This window comes from Diuraphis noxia, unplaced genomic scaffold (assembly GCF_037042655.1).
Source record: "Diuraphis noxia isolate RWA-SAM2 unplaced genomic scaffold, SU_Dnox_SAM2 contig0004, whole genome shotgun sequence".
NCBI classification, from domain to species: Eukaryota; Metazoa; Arthropoda; class Insecta; order Hemiptera; family Aphididae; genus Diuraphis; species Diuraphis noxia.
Genome location: NW_028301714.1, coordinates 50,976,915 through 50,997,493, shown reverse-complemented (window position 1 = coordinate 50,997,493; position 20,579 = coordinate 50,976,915). Strand labels below are relative to the sequence as shown.

Here is a 20,579-nt window from a genome sequence, read left to right as displayed (position 1 = left end):
TTCGATATATTTATATATTATATATATATATATATATATATATATATATATATATATAAATGGCTATTTTCATTATAACTACTGTGCCTACATCTCCAAATTCGAGACTACGAGGAAAACCAAATCAATATGACCCAGATGTTCCATATTTAGAGTATATTTAATTAACTATATGAATTGAAACAATTTTCAAGATGGAAAAGTATAGTCTTCATGAAATGATATTGATTTTTGACCAATTAGTATTGATTTTTTACTAATATTATTGATCTTTCCTTATAGTAATCTACTGCAGAGGTAATTTGTTTCAATCAGAATTATTTGCGCATTAGAGAAGGACTTGTACTATTGGTTAAATAGGTAATGTATTAATTACCTACGTAGCTGATAAATTAAATTTTCATATTTTTTTATAAATAAAACACGTCTTAATTAATTTTACGATTTTAATTGATATTATTGATTGTGTTTAACCAGTGATGGTTCAATTTTCGGTATATGGATTGTAGACTGTGATTATATGCTGTAAGTGGTGATTAATACTTAATTAAATAAATTTATTTAGTTCATTATTATACTATTTATATTAGTTTAGTTCTATTTTAGATTCTGAACGAAGTGATGAATGTATTGATTTTACAATGATGTGTGTTTTTTTTTTTGTGTCTGTGTACCGCATAACTAGTCGAAATAATGCTTCAATTTCAAACTTTGGGGGTGGTTTCCGATGTAAAAGTGAATATCCTTAGTGCATTATACAGGTCAAAAGTTAACATTTTCCGACATTTTTCAAAAAAATCGAGAAAAACAAAAAAAAAAGCAGGTAAGTCGTGGATGTCGCTCTTCTGTACAGTAGGTTACTGTAATGGATGGGATCAAATTTGAATGCAATGATAGGTATCATTGTATACGAAAAACGATTCTGAACGGAGATGATTTGTCAGTCTAGGATATATTATATTTAAATATTGTCATATATTCTATTTTGAAACAAATATTTTATTTTTCAATTAAGACGCATTTTGCATAAGACATGGTTAATCAATTAATGTAGTTATCATAATTCATAATACCTTATATATACGAATACCTGGTTTGAAGATAAATCGTTATCATTACGCGATTTCATAAAAATTTAAAACTTGAACGCTAAAACATTTTTCCTATAATGACGCTTCAAATTTTCTCTATAGCTATTTGAAGCAAAACTTGTGGAAAACTTGGTGTTAAATTTTATAACCTTAGATATAAATACAAATAATATTATATGAATTTTGAACTACAAAATAATTTGCAAATATTCATGGTTTTGACGAATTTTTGTCAATATTTGAAATTCAAATGCTAATAAAAATTTAATTTGAAATTCCGGTGGACATTTTTTTTGTGATAAAGATTGAAAAATTTGTAAGGAATCTTTCATTAAATTTTCAAATCTTACATTTAAAAAGAAAATTTTTTATGGATTTCTAGCTTATAATAATTTGCGAATTTACGTGATTTTTACGTATATGTTGTCAAGATTAAAATTTAAATGCTTGTAAAAAAAATGTGACTATACATTTCTTGTATTTTTCAACTGCTATTGTAAAAATATTTTAGGAGCCTTGTATTAAATTTTCAAATCTTAGGTATAAAAGGAAAATTTTTTATGAATTTCGATCTAAGATGATTTGAACATTGCCGTAATTTTTATGTATTTAGTCAAAATTTGAACTATAAACGCTTATAAAAAAAAATTGTGCCTATGTATTCTTATAATTTTTTAATCACTTTAAGAATAACTTATGAGGAACTTTGTATTAAATTTTCAAGTATTTTGATAGGGCCAAAAAAATTTTATCGACACTTCAAAAAAAAATTTTCAGACAAATTGAAAATTTCAGTCGTCTATAAATATCTCAAAAAAAGTCAAAATATTTTGAAAATTTAATCATGTAAAGAAAATACCAATCCTAATAACTGGTAAAATTTTCAAGTATCTAGGACTTATACTTTTTGAATAATAACAAATATTTAAAATCGTTTCAGGATAAATCGTTATCGTTACGCTATTTCGTAAAAATTTAAAATTCAAACGCACTTAAAATTTTTTCTATAATGATACTTCGAGTTTTCTCTATAGCTACTTGAAGGAAAACTTATGGAGAACTTAGTGTTGTATTTTTAATCCTTAGTTATAAACGCAAAAAATTTTATGATTTTTCAACTTCAAAATTACTTGCAAATTTTCGCGTTTTCGACAGATTTCGTAAAATTTTGAACTATAAAAGCTTATTAAAAAAAATTGTGACTTACGATTTTTAATTTTTTTTAGCTACAATAAGAAAAACTCATAAGGAACCTTGTATTAAATTTTCAAGTTTTTTTGGTCGTCCAACATTTTTTTACCGACACTTCAAAAAAAAATTCTCAAAAAAAGTGTAAATTTCAGTGGTCTATAAATAACTCAAAAAAAGTCAAAAATTTTTGAAAATTAAACTGTATATAGAGAACACTAACATAAACATTTGGTGAAAATTTCAAGTATTTAAAGTGATTATTTTTTGAATTACAACCATATAAAAAAATCAATTTGGTCGAAAACTGATTTTGCGTAAAAATTCCCGTTTTTCTGTCATTTTTTTTTTGTTTTTCTCGATTTTTTTGTAAACTGTTGGAAAATGTTTACTTTTGACCTCTATAATGCACCAAGGATCTTCAATTTTACATCGGAAACCACCCCCAAAGTTTGAAATCGAAGCATTATTTCGACTAGTTATGCTATACACAGACACAAAAAAAAAAAAAAAACAAAAAAAAAAAAAAAAAACACATCATTGTAAAATCAATACATTCATCACTTCGTTCAGAATCTAAAATGAGGAATTTTTACGCAAAACCAGTTTTCGACCAAATCGGTTTTTTCATATGGTTGTAATTCAAAAATTAATCACTGTAAATACTTTAAATTTTCACCAAATGTTTATGTTAGGGTTATCTATATACAGTTTAATTTTCAAAATGTTTTGACTTTTATTGAGTTATTTATAGACCACTGAAATTTTCAATTTTGTGCCGGTAAAAAAATGTTGGACGACCAAAAAAACTTGAAAATTTAATACAAGGTTCCTTATGAGTTGTTCTTATTGTAGCTAAAAAAATTAAAAATCGTAAGTCACCATTTTTTTTATAAGTGTTTATAGTTCAAATTTTTACAAAATCTATCGAAAACGCGAAAATTTGCAAGTAATTTTGATCATAAAATTTTTTGTGTTAATAACTAAGGATTAAAAATACAACACTAAGTTTTCTATTAGTTTTCCTTCAAGTAGCTATAGAAAAAACTCGAAACATCATTATTGAAAAATTTTTAGTGCGTTTGAATTTTAAATTTTTACGAAATAGCGTAACGATAACGATTTATCCTGAAACGATTTTAAATATTTGTTATTACTCAAAAAGTATAAGTCGTAGATATACTTGAAAATTTTATCAGTTATTTAGATTGGCGTTTTCTTTGCATGATTTAATTTTCAAAATATTTTGACTTTTTTCAAGATATTTATAGACAACTGAAATTTTCAATTTTTCTGAAAATTTTCTTTTGAAGTGTCGATAAATTTTTTTTGGCCAAAATACTTGAAAATGTAATACAAAGTTCCTCATAAGTTATTCTTATAGTGATTAAAAAATTACAAAAATACATAGGCACAATTTTATTTTATTAGCATTTGAAGTTCAAATATTGACTTAATACGTAAAAATTACGGCAATGTTCAAATTATCTTAGATAGAAATTCATAAAAGTTTTTCTTTTTAATTCTAAGATTTGAAAATTTAATACAAGGCTCCTAACATATTTTAGATTCTGAGCGGAGCGATGAATGTATTGATTTTACCATGTGTGTTTGTGTTTTTTTTTTTTTGTTTTTTGTGTCTGTCATCACGTTTTGGGGCAGTAAAAATGATTCGATTTTTGACTTCAGTACCTCGTTCGATCAGAAAGTGAATCTAGTTGGTACTTTGGGGGGTCAAAAGTGAAAAATTCTTAATACTTTTCTAAATAATCGAGAAAAACAAACTAAAAATTAAGGGGAAAACGGGAAATTTTACGCACACTCATTTTTCGAAAAATTCGATTTTGGTTTTTGATGTAATTTTAAAACAAATGAACATAGATACATGAAATTTTCATCGAATGTTTATATAAGTATATTCTATCCACCATGCAATTTTCAAAAATTTTCGACTTAAGTTGAACTATTCATAGGCATTTGAAATGTTCGTTCATTATTAGTTTTTTTTAAATTAATATCGCTAAAAAATGATTTGTCCTGTAGAAAAGCTTGAAAATTTAATACAAGGCTTCTAACACATTGTAACAATATCAGTTAAAAAATATTAAAAATACGTAAGCACGATTTTTTTTTATAAGCATTTAAAGTTAAAATTTTGACTAAATACGTAAAAATTACGGCAATGTTCAAATTATTTTATGCTAGAAATTCATAAAAAATTTTCCTTTTATATCTAAGAATTTTAAATTTTATATAAGGCTCCTAATATATTTTTACAATAGCAGGTGAAATATAAAAGAAATATATTGGCACAATTTTTTTACAAGGATTCAAAGTTTGAATTTTAACAACATATGTAAAAATCACGAAAATCACGAAAATTCGCAAATTATTTTAAACTAGAAATTATTAAAAATGTTTCTTTTTAAATCTAAGATTTGAAAATTTTTAATAATCTATAATATATCCTAGACAGATAAACCGTCTTCGCTCAGAATCGTTTTTCGTATACAATGATATAATATTATTGGATTCAAATTTAATTCCATCCATTACAGTAACCCACTTGTAACCTACTGTACAGCAGAGCGACATCCACGTCTTACCCACCTTTTTATGTATGAATACTGAATATGATGAAACAAATTTTTCAAATTCAGATTTTATGAATGTACTTCATTATGATTTTTTTCTAGAGGTACTTGTCTTATATTTTTGCAATTTTATATATCTAACAACCTCTCATTCTCAATTATCTTAACGAATGATATTGTTATTTGCTTACATTTTCAATCTCTTAATCGTTTTAAATTTGAAAATGTCAACAATATTATATATATTTTTTAAATGAATGTAGTATTGTATGGTGTGTGTGTTTTTTTCTGTTGATCATTATCATTTGAGGCATAGTAAAAATACTCCGATTTTCATCATCGCTATTTTTTCTGATAAAAAAGTGAATGCAGTTGGTACATTTTAGGGTCAAAATCAAAAATTTATATGCCTAACCCATTTGTCCACCTTTTAAAATTTAAAATACCTATCTAATATTGTTTTCCAAATTTTTGTAAAATGATTAAATGATTTATATTTATCAGTCATACTAATAATCCAATAAATAAGTATATTAAATATATTAGGTAGTTGTATTATATTTTAATCAATGAGTGTGCTGACGTTTATCGATTTAAACAAGCCCTCTGTAAATTATATTACCCACAGGCCACAACCTCCGGTCACTAATTCTGACCCTATACTATAATCCCTTTAATATAAACAAGTAAATGAGTCATGATACAAAAATGTCATTAAAAAAATATAAAAAGTTGGGTCAGCAACTAATAAGAACTGTGTACATTTACCACACAAATAAATAGTACAAAATATAAATGGTAAATTAAACAAAATTTTGGATTCTGAACGTATTTTTTAATAATTTTTTTGTGTATGTCTGTTATCAAGTTTTGTAGAGAAGACAATTTGAGTGTCGTTTTTGTAACATTGGATCTAGTTAGTATATTGGAAAATCAAAAGTATTACATGGTATATAAGTACATACTTTTTAAAATAATTGTAAAAGATTACCGGTTTTCGACAAAAACTATTTTGTATTCTTGTTGTAATTCATAAAGAATTGCTGTAGATAATTGAACTTTATCAAAATTTTATGATACAATTATCTAGACAAGATATAATTTTCGAAATATGTTGGTAGTTTTTTTTTTTTAGCTTATTTTAAACATTTGAAATAAATTATAGATACCTACATATAAATTATAACTTGTTCAAAATTATATTTTTATAAAACAACATTCTCAAAAACAATATACTGACCATTGAAATATGAAATATTTTAAAACTTAAAACAATAAAAATATCACTTTTTATGAAAAAAATAATGCTATTGTGTAACTCCACATACCATGTAAAATCAATATTTTCAAATACGTTAGTACATTTTTAGTAATAAAAAAAATCACCCAATAATATATTGTACGTTATGGTTTTTAATATACTATGGCTGGAGTCTTTGATCTACTTCGTATACTTAATATACTTGAATATTTAATGTCAAAAATCATTAATTTAAAAATCATTAGGTACCTTTGTCCCACATGAATTTAATTTAATTTTTACTAATTACTTTTTTTCCAGATATATTATTGTTGCAGAAATACTATTAGGAAATTATTATTCCGAATAATTACAAAACAGCTACAGTTTCATATGAACGTTAAAATGTTGTAAAAGACTTATTTCGATATTCAAACAAATGCGTGATATGAAGTGTGTTAATCGAAATGACGTCTGAAACAAGAAGGGTCGATCCATTCGACGTTTTCGATTTGACACTTCCCAGCTAGCTATGCGACAAACTGATGAACATAGGAAAGGTTCTAAAATATCTCATAATTTAAATTTGATATCACATAAAACAAATAAATATATATTATATTAATTATAGGATACTTTAATGACTTATACCCCTAGTAAAATTTATTTAGATATTATAATATTAATTAAATTAATTCCGATATTAAATTTATATTTTAATAAGCTTTTATAATAAAATGTAGTATTATAGTCTATTTGAATTATTTAATGTTAACAAAATATTCTTTTGTGGGCATATAATAATGTTAATATTATTTTCTATTTTTTTATTACCTGATATTGAATCCAAGAAGTGGTGTGTCTATTATTTTTAAAATTCAAAAGAAAAAAAAATATTCTTCAGACTATAAGCTATGAAACTCATACCTAATCATAATATTGAGAATGCTAAATGTATGATACATATCTCACTATAAAATAATATATAAATGAATAATATAATTATTCTTTTATTGAGGAATCATAATTAAATTCTTCATTTTTTATTGCAATGTCGTAATCTAGCATAATGTATTATTGACTGATATATCTAATATTTATTCGAGGAAAAAGTGTTTTTCGCTTCATTTTATAATATATTTGTAAGTTAGCTACACTCCCTCACCTCAATGCTATATTTTTATTTTTACCAAATGACTGAAATAAGATAGTGTTACCTTAAACGTAGTGAAATATAATATAATATCTAGAACGTTTAAAAAAAAATTAAACCTAATTAAAAAAACATTAACACTTCGTGTCACTATTGTCTCACTCACCAAGTTGCCACTTGATGGTTAATAGTAGGTACTATAGATTAAAATATAAGTACATTGTACAATATTATACAACGTTATTTATTAAATGTAAATATACGATTTAAAAACAATGATAAGTACCATATGGTTTTGTCAAAAGCTTAAACTTCAAAGTAAGCAACATAAGTAAATCAGTAAAGCAGATCCTTTGTACATTTTGTATAGTATACATTTATTCATCTATATTTTCAAATTTAAGTATTACTATATATATCTATATATTATACAATATTTGCGAAAACTGTATAATATGACATATTGACACTTTTATATTCGTAGTTCATCCATTTAAGTATAAATGTTTTTCTTCTAACATTGTATTACAGGCTGGTGTTATAGGGAGAAAATGTCTCACTGGTTTGATATTTGTTTCAGAGTTCAACTCCCACTCCCGCAGAAATGTCATATTAGATGTGCCTCAAACCCCTGATGTACATAATAATGATTATATACATTCAACAAAATTTCTGCAAGAGCAGAGAAGTTCATATAAATAGTGTGTCATAAGGACTTTAGATAACTCGTAACATTCCGAACCCACATAGATTACATTAGTTCGCTTAACGAATAACGATATAAAATTTGGATCTCAACGACTAAGAAAAACTATATAAATTGTAAAATTTGTGTCACTTTTCATGAATATATAAATCATGATGCACATGGGAGACCGGGGATAGTAGTGACGTGGATTGGTTTTCAATATGTTCATAAATATCTGGAACTGATGGTATTTAAACCCATTTTATATTAATATTATACAGGGTGTAACAGATAGAACTGACTTTTAAAATAACTTTTGTTCTAATTAATATTTTTTTAATTTTTTTTTTTGTTTATTATTAAGAGACCATTGCGCTAGACGTACAATATAATATAAATTTGATTAAATTTTTGTTGAAAAAATTCAAAATAGCCAATTTGTAAATTTAATTAAAAGAAATATTTTGATGGTAAAAATATTTATCTAAATCAATTAGTTTATTTTTTAGAGTTTTTTAAAATATCAATATTTTTTTGCATAAATTACTTTGGAGCATTATAACTTTTTCAAATATTATTTCTGAAATGAGTATACAGGGTGTCCCACAGAGATCTGACAAATGAAATAACTTTTGTTCTAATCAATATTTTAAAAAAATTTCTTTTAAATATAATTCATAGACACTTGCGATACATTTTTAGAATACATTTTTTATTTTTTATTTTTTAATACTGAAAATAAAAAACTTAAAAATTGATAAAATTTTTTCTCGAAATATTCAATATAGCCAATTTGTAAATCTGATTTTTAGAAAAATTTATTTGGTAAAAACACTTATTTAATTAGATGATTTTTTACAATTTTTTAAATATCAATATTTTTGCTAAGTAAATTACGATCTAGTTTATGTTAGAAACCTTGTAATTTCAAATAATAATAAAGTTTTTAAAAATATTTTATAAGAACATTTTTAAATAAGTGCATTTTAAAATCTAATTATTTTTTATTGTATTTATTTTAATAATATGTGATGTATAAACTATAAATTACTATAATTTACCTAACGAAAATATTGATATTTAAAAAAATTGTAAAAAATCAGCCATTTGACTTAAATAAGTGTTTTTACCATATAAATTTTTCTAAAAATCAGATTTACAAATAGACTATATTGAATATTTCGAAAAAAAATTTATCAGTTTTTAAGTTTTTTATTTACAGTATTAAAAAATAAAAAATGTATTCTAAAAATGTAGCGCAAGTGACTATGGATTATATTTAAAAGAAATTTTTAAAAAATATTGATTAGAACAAAAGTTATTTCATTTGTCAAGAATTTCAGATCTTTTTGGGATACCCTGTATTTCTTAAATTAGTTATTAATTATATAATTTTCACAATTTTTGTTGTACTTTTAATTAGCATAATTTTTTTTTTTTAGTCAGTTCTATATCTGATACACCCTGTATTCTAATATACCATGCATTATCTAATAAAAATATGATCATTTTTATCTTGACTATAAGTTGATTGTAACCGTATGATAAATTTTAAGACGGTAAAAGTGAATTCTAAGTTAATGAGTGATTTCCTCGTACAATATTATTATTATTTATTTATTTTAGCAGAAGATTTAAAGCTATCCGCAATCTTTTACACCGCATCGTTTATTGCTAAGGATAAGATTTTAGTTACGATAGTCGGTCTCTCAAAAATCATATATAGTATATTATACTTGGCTAATATTAGTAAGCAATAATGAAAATAATAACTTTTCATCTAAATTATGATATCAGTATATTAGCTGATCCTGCACGGCGTTATCTGTGACAAATTAAATGCCCATGGATCTACCCCTTTTTAAATTGCATTAAATATAAGCTGTACAGATATTTGACACAGTAATTTGGGTTATTTAGATCAAATACAAATCACAGTTCTATAATCATATCCAATCATAATAACTATGTATTATTGTTAAATCTACTAACAACAATTTAATGAACATCGGTCAAAAACTATGGACTTGCATAAGGGTCATCCATCTTATCAAGCCTTTGATTTTATATTATAGTAGCTAGATATATATGTATTAGTTATTATAGCCGTTACATAGTTATATATAATTATAAATATGTGTAACTGATTATTTTTACTTTTTTGTTTTATAGTATAATTATTTTTATAAATTGCTTAAATTAAATGTCATTATAATAAATATTATTGTAAAGCCACTAGGTGTCTCTAATAAGAGATTTCCTAACATGTTATCTTTAGTTTATAGTTGTTCTTTCTTTTCACCATAATTATTACTTATTGTACATCCCTGTATAGATCGTAATATTTCACAATAAAGTCATATTTAAAAAAAAAAAAAAAAGTAAATATTAAAATATTGAATATTAATTTTTACTTGAAAACAGTCCAAAATTCTAAAAATACGTATATAATATATTATTTTTAGAGAGTTGGTGCTATATTACTTATGCGACATTTCCCAAAGGATTGGGTATCCTAACTATTATAGCATATTCTATTATTGATAGATATATGGTAAGGTATGTATTTTTTAACCATCGAATATTTAAAAAGTGTATTACAGTATTATAAATTAATGTATAGAATTATAGAATTTAGATACTTTCTTGTTTCGTCATGTTTGCTTCTGTTGTAAAGAAATTTCATCGTAAGTGATTATCGAATTAAATGCCTAAATGTTTGGTTTTATTAACTTACTTTATAATTATTGATTACTATCATATTAACTACTTTTTAAATACAATTGTATCAATAACTCTTGACTTAGTATTAAAATTTTGCAAGATGTTAGTACGAGAAAATTCATTATTATATGACCTAAATAATTGAATATCCCAATTATGTTTAAAAAAATAACATACCTCCTACAATAAATCATTTGTTATTAGTTATCATCTCGTGTTACACTAAGAAACGCTGCGACCCTTATAAATCGTTTTTAACGAGAAAACCAGAAGCATTTGCCTAAATTAACTATTCAAAATCGGATACTTTCTTTGCACTTTTAAAAACCTAGACAGTTTTTCAACCAAAAATACATTTCTTGTAATATTTCATATTGTCAGAACCCTAGATCGTTATTTGTCGGTGTAAAAATTATATGCATTTTAAAATACAGATGGGAAATATTCGATGTTTTATTACCTCCGCCAGAATTGACAAACTTATTTCAATACGATTACAGCAATAAATTACGAGGATAAAAATCTTTTTTGTTACCAACTTAAATCTAATGAGTTTTTCTTTTTTATTTGTACATCCATATTCAATTTAATTTACACATATGAAAAAAAAAATAAAATCTGTATAAGTAGTTAATAGTATGTATATAGTAGCATGATAGGTTGATTCAAGTAGATAATAATATTTGAATGTTTAAATAATTAAAATATAATAGGTAACAGAAGTAAATCTATAAATATATAGCAGGGAATGAGTTATTCTGTTAAAAAAATAATCACTAAATATTTATAACTTTACTTCATTGTCAAGTATATTTAATCTAATGTTCATCACTGGATATTATTAATAACTTAAAATATAGGTACTCTTACGCCAATATTGGATTTATACGTTATTTATGTTTAATTTAATATCTATTCTAAGTCAATTAGTTCCTCACTAAATTTTTTTTAACGTAGGTACCATAAACACAAATAAAAATAATTATGTATTGATGAAAAGACATATACTCCCAACAAAATATGTTGGTGTGGCCTGATCCTATTTTTGGTTTTTCATTACATCGATTATGCTAATAAAAAATACCAAATACAATATGTATTACATACCCAATAATATTTGAGTAGTTTTAATTATTTGATTTATGAAAAATGAAAATATTTAAGCAAGTCGATAATATTAAAATTCATCGTATTTAGAAAATATAGCTAAACAAATAGTTTGTATTAAATATTAACATTTTCTTATTTGTGGTTTTTATCTATATATATATATATAAACGTGAAGCTTTAGTAAATACGACTAAAGTGAAGCCAAATATAAGTTGATTTTTAAAAATGAAATAATATTAATTCGAGAAAAATTAATGATGAGTCATAGCATAACGCTTAAACTATACAATTACTTTATTGATTATCTGGTGATTCGTAAATAAAAATATAAGATTAAGACATCGTCATCATAATATTATTTCAATAAGTACCTACTTCATGAAAGTATTTATCGTTAAGTCGTAATCTTTAAGTTTATTTGATATTGTTTTGATGCTTTCTTGTACATGTGTATTGTGCATGGTCAACGTTGAGATCAAGTATAAAATGTCATAATAATAATAAAAATGATAATAATAATAAACGTCTATATGGTGGCGTTTATAGTGGAAAATCTGGTTGCCACGGTAACCCGCTGTCCTACTCCTACACACGCAGTGCGACATTACATCAGTTTCCACTATTATTACCCGCCGAGATAAATGAGAAAGGCTTTTTAAGCTTCTAAACGCTAAAAGACCGTTGTATACAAAGGGTCGTGGGTTTAACGGGACGGTTGTATTGTTGTGGGAGGGAAGCCACGGCACATAAATGAAAAACTAGTGTTGAAACAACCTCTAGAAGTCTAGAGAGAGAGAGAGAAGAAGAAGTTGATAGTAACAATACATCAATAATCTTAGGGCTCATCGTCATGTATAATATATATATATTAATTATATATAATATTGCACTTAATTTGAATACAGCAAGAAAATGATCGAGTTTGGAGTACAATTTATGTTTCTAGTTTTTTTTTTTAATTATAGGTATAAGAATACGAAATATTCTTATGAAAACAGAAAAACATGGTAGGTACCTACTATATTCGTACATCAATGAACAAAAATAAAATAAAATAAAAGTTTTTGTTAAACATTTAGATTTATTTTAACAATATAATGATTTCCATGAATTCATATATACAGTCTAATTATTTTAACGCAAGCTAATCATTATTTCAAAAAATATTTAAAATTATCATTTAAACTTATACATGTTGAAGTCATCTTAAAACAACATTTTTGAAAAAATTAAATTTTCTATTACCATATATTTTTACCATTTAATGGTCGCATACAATTTTAAGTTCATATATTCCGAAATAAAATATTTTTGGAATTTTTTTATGAATAAGCGTTAATTTCAAATAAGTATCTACCTAGATAATTAATTAAGTACATTAATTAATTAAATAAGTATAAAAAACTTAAATTAGTGGAGCCGAGGACTACCAATTTATGCTAATCCACTCCTTTTCTCAAATTTCAAACACTGGTTTGAAATAACCTTATATTTAAATTGTTTCAAATAATTGTGTCAAAATAGTTATAACCTTAAAAAATGGTAACGATATAAATATAAATTATTTTTGAATTTTGTTTTATATTGATTTTATTGATATTTTTAAAAACATTAAAAAATTTTGAAATATTGAGTAGTTAAATTGTAAAACATCGTAATAATATTGATTTCAGAATACTTTATTCATTATTATTCCAGACTACATAGAAAATATAGCACGAGTTATGGGTTTCATTGAAGTTATATTATGCATATTATGATATCCAGATTGAATCCAATCGCTATTTGTTTTAAACTGTTTGAAAGTTTGAATTAAACTGGGTCAATAATTTTAAGTTTAAAATCCTTAGTCCGTGTATTCGAATTAACAGCAATACCATGATGTGTGTAAACTTTGCATGTTTACACTGAACGCGAAACAAATTTCAACATAATATTATATTCCTATCATCTTATTCATGTTATATCGCTTAGAGTTTATATTTTCGTATGTACTAACGTAACAATATCGTATAATAATATTATAGGTAGTCACTCAATTATTAGACAGATAATAGTATTCTGCTACATAATTTAAATTTTATATTTTAAGTAAATATTTTTTATAATATTGTATACCTATCTATATATACGATATTTGATATCGGTACACCTACCGTGTACCGTGTACCGGTATGTATTGGATGTATACTTGTATATACACATACAGTGTTGTACTTAAAATATTTATAGTATTCTGCATAACTCTAGAATAATATTAGGCGTATATAATATAAAATCTTCAAACGATAAATTATTGTTTGATTTTATCATTTATGAGAAACTAATTTTAATTGTCCATGATTCGATTATCTAAGTGTGAAATTGACTACGGTATTATAAATGATTGAATTCCTGTCAACTTTTAAGTTTAAACTATATAATTGGATTACGATTGACTATTGAGTAATTTGAAGTTGGTTGTTATTTGTATCAAATAGCAAATACCTAAAACGATACAAGTATTGACATGACTGCATTAAACATTCCTTATTTTGTAAAATTTAATTTGTTACCATAGTTTTAACTATTGGATTCATAAGAATTTCTGTAAAAGTGCCTAGTTCATGTGGGGGTCCTATATTCTGAAACTTATAAAACATTTCTCAAGAGCCTCGGTTGTTGTGCTTTTCTTATGCTTTAATCCATAAGCACTCGGAGCTTAACATAATGATGGTGTAACAACTTTCTTATTCCAGTGATGCATTTTCTCCATATAAGTTATATAAGTTATAACATATGTCATATATACATAGAAGTGTAATTCGTGTATCTAAATTCTAAATCTTTAAAGTTCCAAATTTCATAACATTTTTGGCCAGCGACTAATATGAATGGATAGAATTTTGGTTTGGAAATCAAATCTGTTCTTATTATTTATTATTGATAGTATCATTTATAGTATAGTATAAACATATTAAAAGGGACAGTTTGTATACTTATCTAAAAATGAATATTTTTTTTATAATTATATTTGCTAAAAATAATTTGATTGTCTACATTTTTTTTCTTCAGGTTTATAACGATCGAAACCGTCGGAACTGCTTTCGCATTACTTCCGTGGCAAATTAATAATTGTCTACCTATAGTTAGAAGTGTTAGAACAAAATAAATATGAAATCTTTAATTTAGGAATTATTTATAAATTATTATAGATACTGCCATTAATGTTTATAAATAAACTGACAATATTGTTGATATATATTGTGTTGCTTTTATTTTTAATTTTATGTTTAGCAATCTAGCATGTATTATAGCCTATACATATAATTAACTAGGTGTGAGGTAGCACAAATCACAATTTTGAAGTTCGATAAATTCTCTCATTTAGTTATATTAGTTGTTCCCTAGCGGTATTAGGCTATCCAATTTACTATATTTATATATTTAAAATGGTTTTTAATTATAAACATTCTACATATACTATCTTTTATAATGTATCAAACTGATTATATTATATTATTTTAAAATGTCAAATGTATCAATTTAAATTTCCTGTGAATGTGAAATTTCTAAGGTTATTATTTAGAGTGCATTTTTACTGTTTATTCAAATAAATTCAAATTTGTATTCATAATATAACATAATAGTTATATTTCATATTTGTTCTATAAATTTATTTTATACCAAAAAGAAAACATCAGGCCATAAATATTAAATCAAAAAAAAAATATTGCCTGTTACTTTGAAATAGGTACTTCAAAATGATGTACACAAAAGCTAGTCATCACACTTTTCTCTTTTTGACTTGTTTGTAACCCTTTTATGAAACATATGTAGATTACCTTTCTATAACACATATTGTATAACAAAGTGTTAAACTAATTTAATAATATACCATCAATCACATAATAATATAAAGTAGACAATTTGAAAACTAATTGGTTAAATAATTTAATTAAGTAATTTCATATAAGTACAATGAGGGATATGATTTTTTGTTGAATTGAATATTTTATAGTTTAATGTTTAAAACTGTTTTTATAAGCTATTAAACTGTTAATCTTTTTTTTTTAGATTACATTTTTTTATAAGCAGAGCTACATACAACTTATAATTTCGATTATTACTTATCTTAAGTGTTATTTAAGTATTTTATTGATTATTATCATTGTTTCAGTTTTGATTTTTTTGACAAAATACATTTTAAAATTAAACATTTTTGGGGGATTATTTGTATTAAAATTGGTTTTCGACGGTTAATTATTTTTCGGTGGACTACTATTACACTCCATTTAACTAAACCATTTAAATACTTTTTACTAGCTATTTAATTTTTCAAAATTTGATATATGAAATTTCACATAAGAATATTCATCTTAGAAATATAAAATTAAAATGGTAGGTTATTAATAAACCGACAATTATTAAAGTAAAAAAATTAATTTTTTCTAAAAAATGTTATTTTTTAATAAATGAAAATTATTTAAAATTTTTATATTTTCAAAAACACTTAAAGTTTTATTCAGAGATAGATAATACGTGATTAATGTTAATTAAACATACTGTATACAATGGACATGGGGGTCGGAAATTCATTCGATGTTTTTAGATCAATAATCACATTCAGCATTTTGAATTTGATTTATAACTCCTATATACTTGTTATTAAAGATAACCCCCAAACATACTGATGGTAGGTAATTGTTCATTTTCCCTATAGATTTGTGTTTAAGTACTGAAATAATACCACTTCGGATAGCATAATATGCTATATTTTAAATTATAAAACTGTGTTATTCTATAGTATTTCACTTCTTTTTTATGTATCAATATTAATTACAATATTTTATTACACAATAAGTATGGTGTAAAAAGATACATTTCCATTTTCAATTCGCTTAGTTTTTTATACAAAAGGAACAATAAACAACGTCTATATTGTTTGTTTAAGACTTTAAGTGATATAATTTCATTATAATTTGCAGCATAAGAAAATCTGAACATTTTTCAGCCATATAAAACAGCATTAAAAATATAAAACAACTTTTATGGGACTCTTTAAAATGTTTTTTTTGTATTAGGATAGAAGCTTAGACCGGATATTATGTGTCATGGCAGTGATATTTTTTCTAGTCTTATTTTTTATTTTTAATAAAAGTCACAATATATTCTAGTATAAATATCACACTATCACAATAATAAATATATTATCAATACGAAATTTCAATTAAAAATATAAATATATTATGTATACAATATGTTAATGCTGAAAACGTTTATTCAACCAATGAAATGCTGAACGCTTTAATGATAAAATCGTTAAAATGTACTTTTTAGGAAAGATAAAAATATCTACTCCAACAGTTCGAAAAATATTTACATTATAGTATTGTACATATTTTCTATATACAGTAGGAAATTGTTTAATATAAATTATATGGTTCTTCGAAAAGGGGAGAATAATTTAAATGTTGAGATTAAAAACAGCCTCATCTGGGCAGGTGTATTTAATTAAGTCCAAAATAACTTGATTTAAAAAATATCAGACGAGCATTTCAGTTGTACACTGTAGGGTTTTGGATTTAGCTGCAGTGATTATTAAAAGCTCACCAAAATGTAATTAATTCTCGTGCTCTGACAGCAGCACAGTTATCCAGACATAAATTATTTTATATAAAAAAATCTGTTTTTTTACAATTCCTCTCACGTAAAGAAACACATCTCTTACCTCAGGGGATATGGGATAAGACATCAGAAATTCATATCAAAAATAATTAATAAATGCAGGAAGTTTGCACGTGAAATTATTAAGTTTAGTTTGCAATAACGTGTTTATAAAACGAATTAATTAAACCAAAGTCATTCGGCTTCTCTATATACATGCCTTCGTAGATGAGTTTAATGTAATTATTATTTTTGGATTAAGACATCTATTTATCAAATATATTTGTATTAAAGCCGATTAAGTACTATACACAGTATTTACAATATACTATTTTAATGTGCTTATTTTATTTTAATAATAGTATAAATAGTTTATTCATATTTGACTCAGCGATGTCAGAATATACCTATCTTATAAATGTAACATTTAAATATATTTCCCTTGTACCGGGACAGCGTAAAAATGATCACATCAATGCCTGACTAAGGATTAACTGTAACTTTAATCTACCTTGGGGCCAGGGGTTATAAATGGTATCTTTACGTATTTACGTGAAACACAACACGCTTAAGCTATGGAATATCCACTGTCTCTAGGCATATATTTTTTTATAACTTTTAACATTATTATATACCTACGTGACAGTCTAACTCTGAGTAGTCAATTAATATAAAATATTTAATTTCAAAGACCAGAATTATTTGATTTTCACGAAAATTTTGGTGAAGTCAAAGGAAAGAATACGAACTACATAAAAAAAAAATCGTATAATATTTCTTTATTACTGAGAAACTGACTCTAGACTCCAAATACAAATACAAAAGAAATATTATCATTATATTTAAATTAGACGAAATAGGAGCACGCAATTATTTCAAAAAAAGTAAATTCTTATGAACAGAGCAATTCTATTAAATGTATATTTTACTTTTAATACTTAAACAAGAAGAACTCAATTTACTCATTTAGGTTAAATATTAGAATAACTTGTCAAACTTACATTAACCACTTTGTACATGCACCTATTTTATTTTAAATATTAGGTAAGTACATAAATATAATTCTCATGAAGAAAAATAATATAAATTTAAATTATTCATTTGTGAACTTAAATAGGTACATTTAATACGACTTTTACATATTAATGGAGCGTTTAGTAAAAACAATTTACATTATTCATAACAACGATTGGATAATTTTCCAAACTCAATTTATATTTTATTTTATTATCATTCAGACTTGAATTGAAAACAGTTACTTTATAAATGTACCTAAAAATGTCTATAAATAATTTTTATAATTTAACGATTATTAAAATGGTAATGACGCCGATACGTGTAAATTAAAAAAAAACAATTAATTAGAGAAAATGAGTTTTGGCTTCAGAGTTCTGATATTCTTAAACATATTATATACCTACATATTTTTTTGACATTACATTAATTTTGTTTTATATTTAAATTTTCCAAGAATCCATATAAGATATAAAATTAAATTAGTACAAAACTAGTTTAATTTATAAAAGTTATTCAGAAAACACTAAAAGGGCTTCAAATAAAATCTTTAATTTATACTAAAAATCAATTTTATAATTACATTGAATAAAAAATATGTATTTATTCATTAAACATTGAAAAGGCTTCGAATAAAATCTTTATTTTAATAATCGATTTTGTACCTAATTACATTTAATAAAAAAAACTGTATTAGTTTTTTTTTTTATAATAGAAATATTATTTGTAGCTTTTAAATAATTAAATTTGACTAAAATCATTCACTTGACTGCTATTTTATTATGCTTATTGTGTACCAATTTTGATTTTCACGCCATACTACTGCAGGCATTTAAAATGCATCAATGAGCCGGTTTAAATTAAACCGTTGTATTATTACTCTTATATTATATTTATGTAATTGTCCATTCATTGAATAAAAGTAAAAAAATATATATGTTTAATGGAATAAACAATTTAAGACTTACTTGCGATTACGATTGCACGATCCACAGCAAAATCCAACAAGTGGCGAATTCTCGGTTGAACGTTCGGGCTGCAACTATACTGTTCTCTTGAACAGGTGGCAACCTACGATCCGCCCATCCACCCACATGAAAACACAACAGTATGACCTGACGTCACACTTCGGCGCCGACGACAAACTCGATAATAACGAATTTGTGTGTTTACACGCGGCGAGATGTGTGTGCGTGTACTTTTTTTCGCCCTCATAATTTCACATGTACATAAAGTAGGTACAACGTACAACGTACAACGTATATGCACGTTGTGTCGTTGTCACGACGCATGTTCACTGTACTGTGAGTACTTTTATAAAATTATTATAAAAAATGAAATGATTATTTTTCTTGTCGATCATTATTGTTGAAAGGCTTATAGAACAATATGAGTATATGAAGTTTGTAGGTATAATTCTATTTGCATTTATTTAATTAATAAGTGCACACGTATCGTTTGCTATTTATTATTTATTATTAATTTAAGGATTTTGGAATTGGTTAATGTGCGCAATTTGGCAGGATGTATAGGTACAGAATAATAAATTAATAGCTGTTAACACAATTATTTACAAGCTATACTTAAAGGAAGTAAAAATTGTTTGAAATATATATATATATATTTATTATATTATTTTATACAAATTATAAACAATTTTTAACCGTATTATTTTGATATATTAAATAATTTCAATTATATTATTCTTTATTCGCCCGGTGGTGGTGAGATTAGATAGCGACATGTCCAGATCTGGATTAAATCGCTATGCAGTGGACGCCGCGTGCCGGATCTCACCATGACACCCAGTGGGTGTTGCCCGAACGAAGAAAAATTTATGTAAGTGGAGATACAATACAGAAACCACAGATTGCGAATGTGGAAGTGAACAAACGGAACAACATATACTCGTATGTCCCCTAAACTCGGTGTCATGCACACCTGAAGATCTGGCGGAAGCAACTGACGTGGCTATACAATCAGCCAATCAATGGAGTAGAAAAGGAATATGATAAACAAAGCATCTATACTATAGCTCGGACACAATAAGAAGAAGAAGAATATTATTGTTATAGAAGAGTAACCCGAGTTTGCGATTACAAACCATGAATATTCATAATTTTTCTATTAA

General features: G+C 24.8%; 1 protein-coding gene across 2 annotated transcripts in view; it reads right to left on the bottom strand.

The window, feature by feature from the left end:
- LOC107166847 (uncharacterized) overlaps positions 1–19,565 on the bottom strand; it is a 47,413-nt gene extending 27,848 nt beyond the window's left edge. Inside the window, exons 1-2 of one of the 2 annotated variants that reach the window (XM_015515664.2) lie at positions 19,417–19,527; positions 18,436–18,457 (exon numbers count right to left, since the gene is read on the bottom strand). The gene's annotated coding sequence lies outside the window, so the exon portion shown is untranslated. Of the gene's footprint in view, positions 1–18,435; positions 18,458–19,416 lie in introns of both variants that reach the window. The other variant, XM_015515663.2, reaches the window with a different exon arrangement.
- Positions 19,566–20,579: the final 1,014 nt, after the last annotated feature.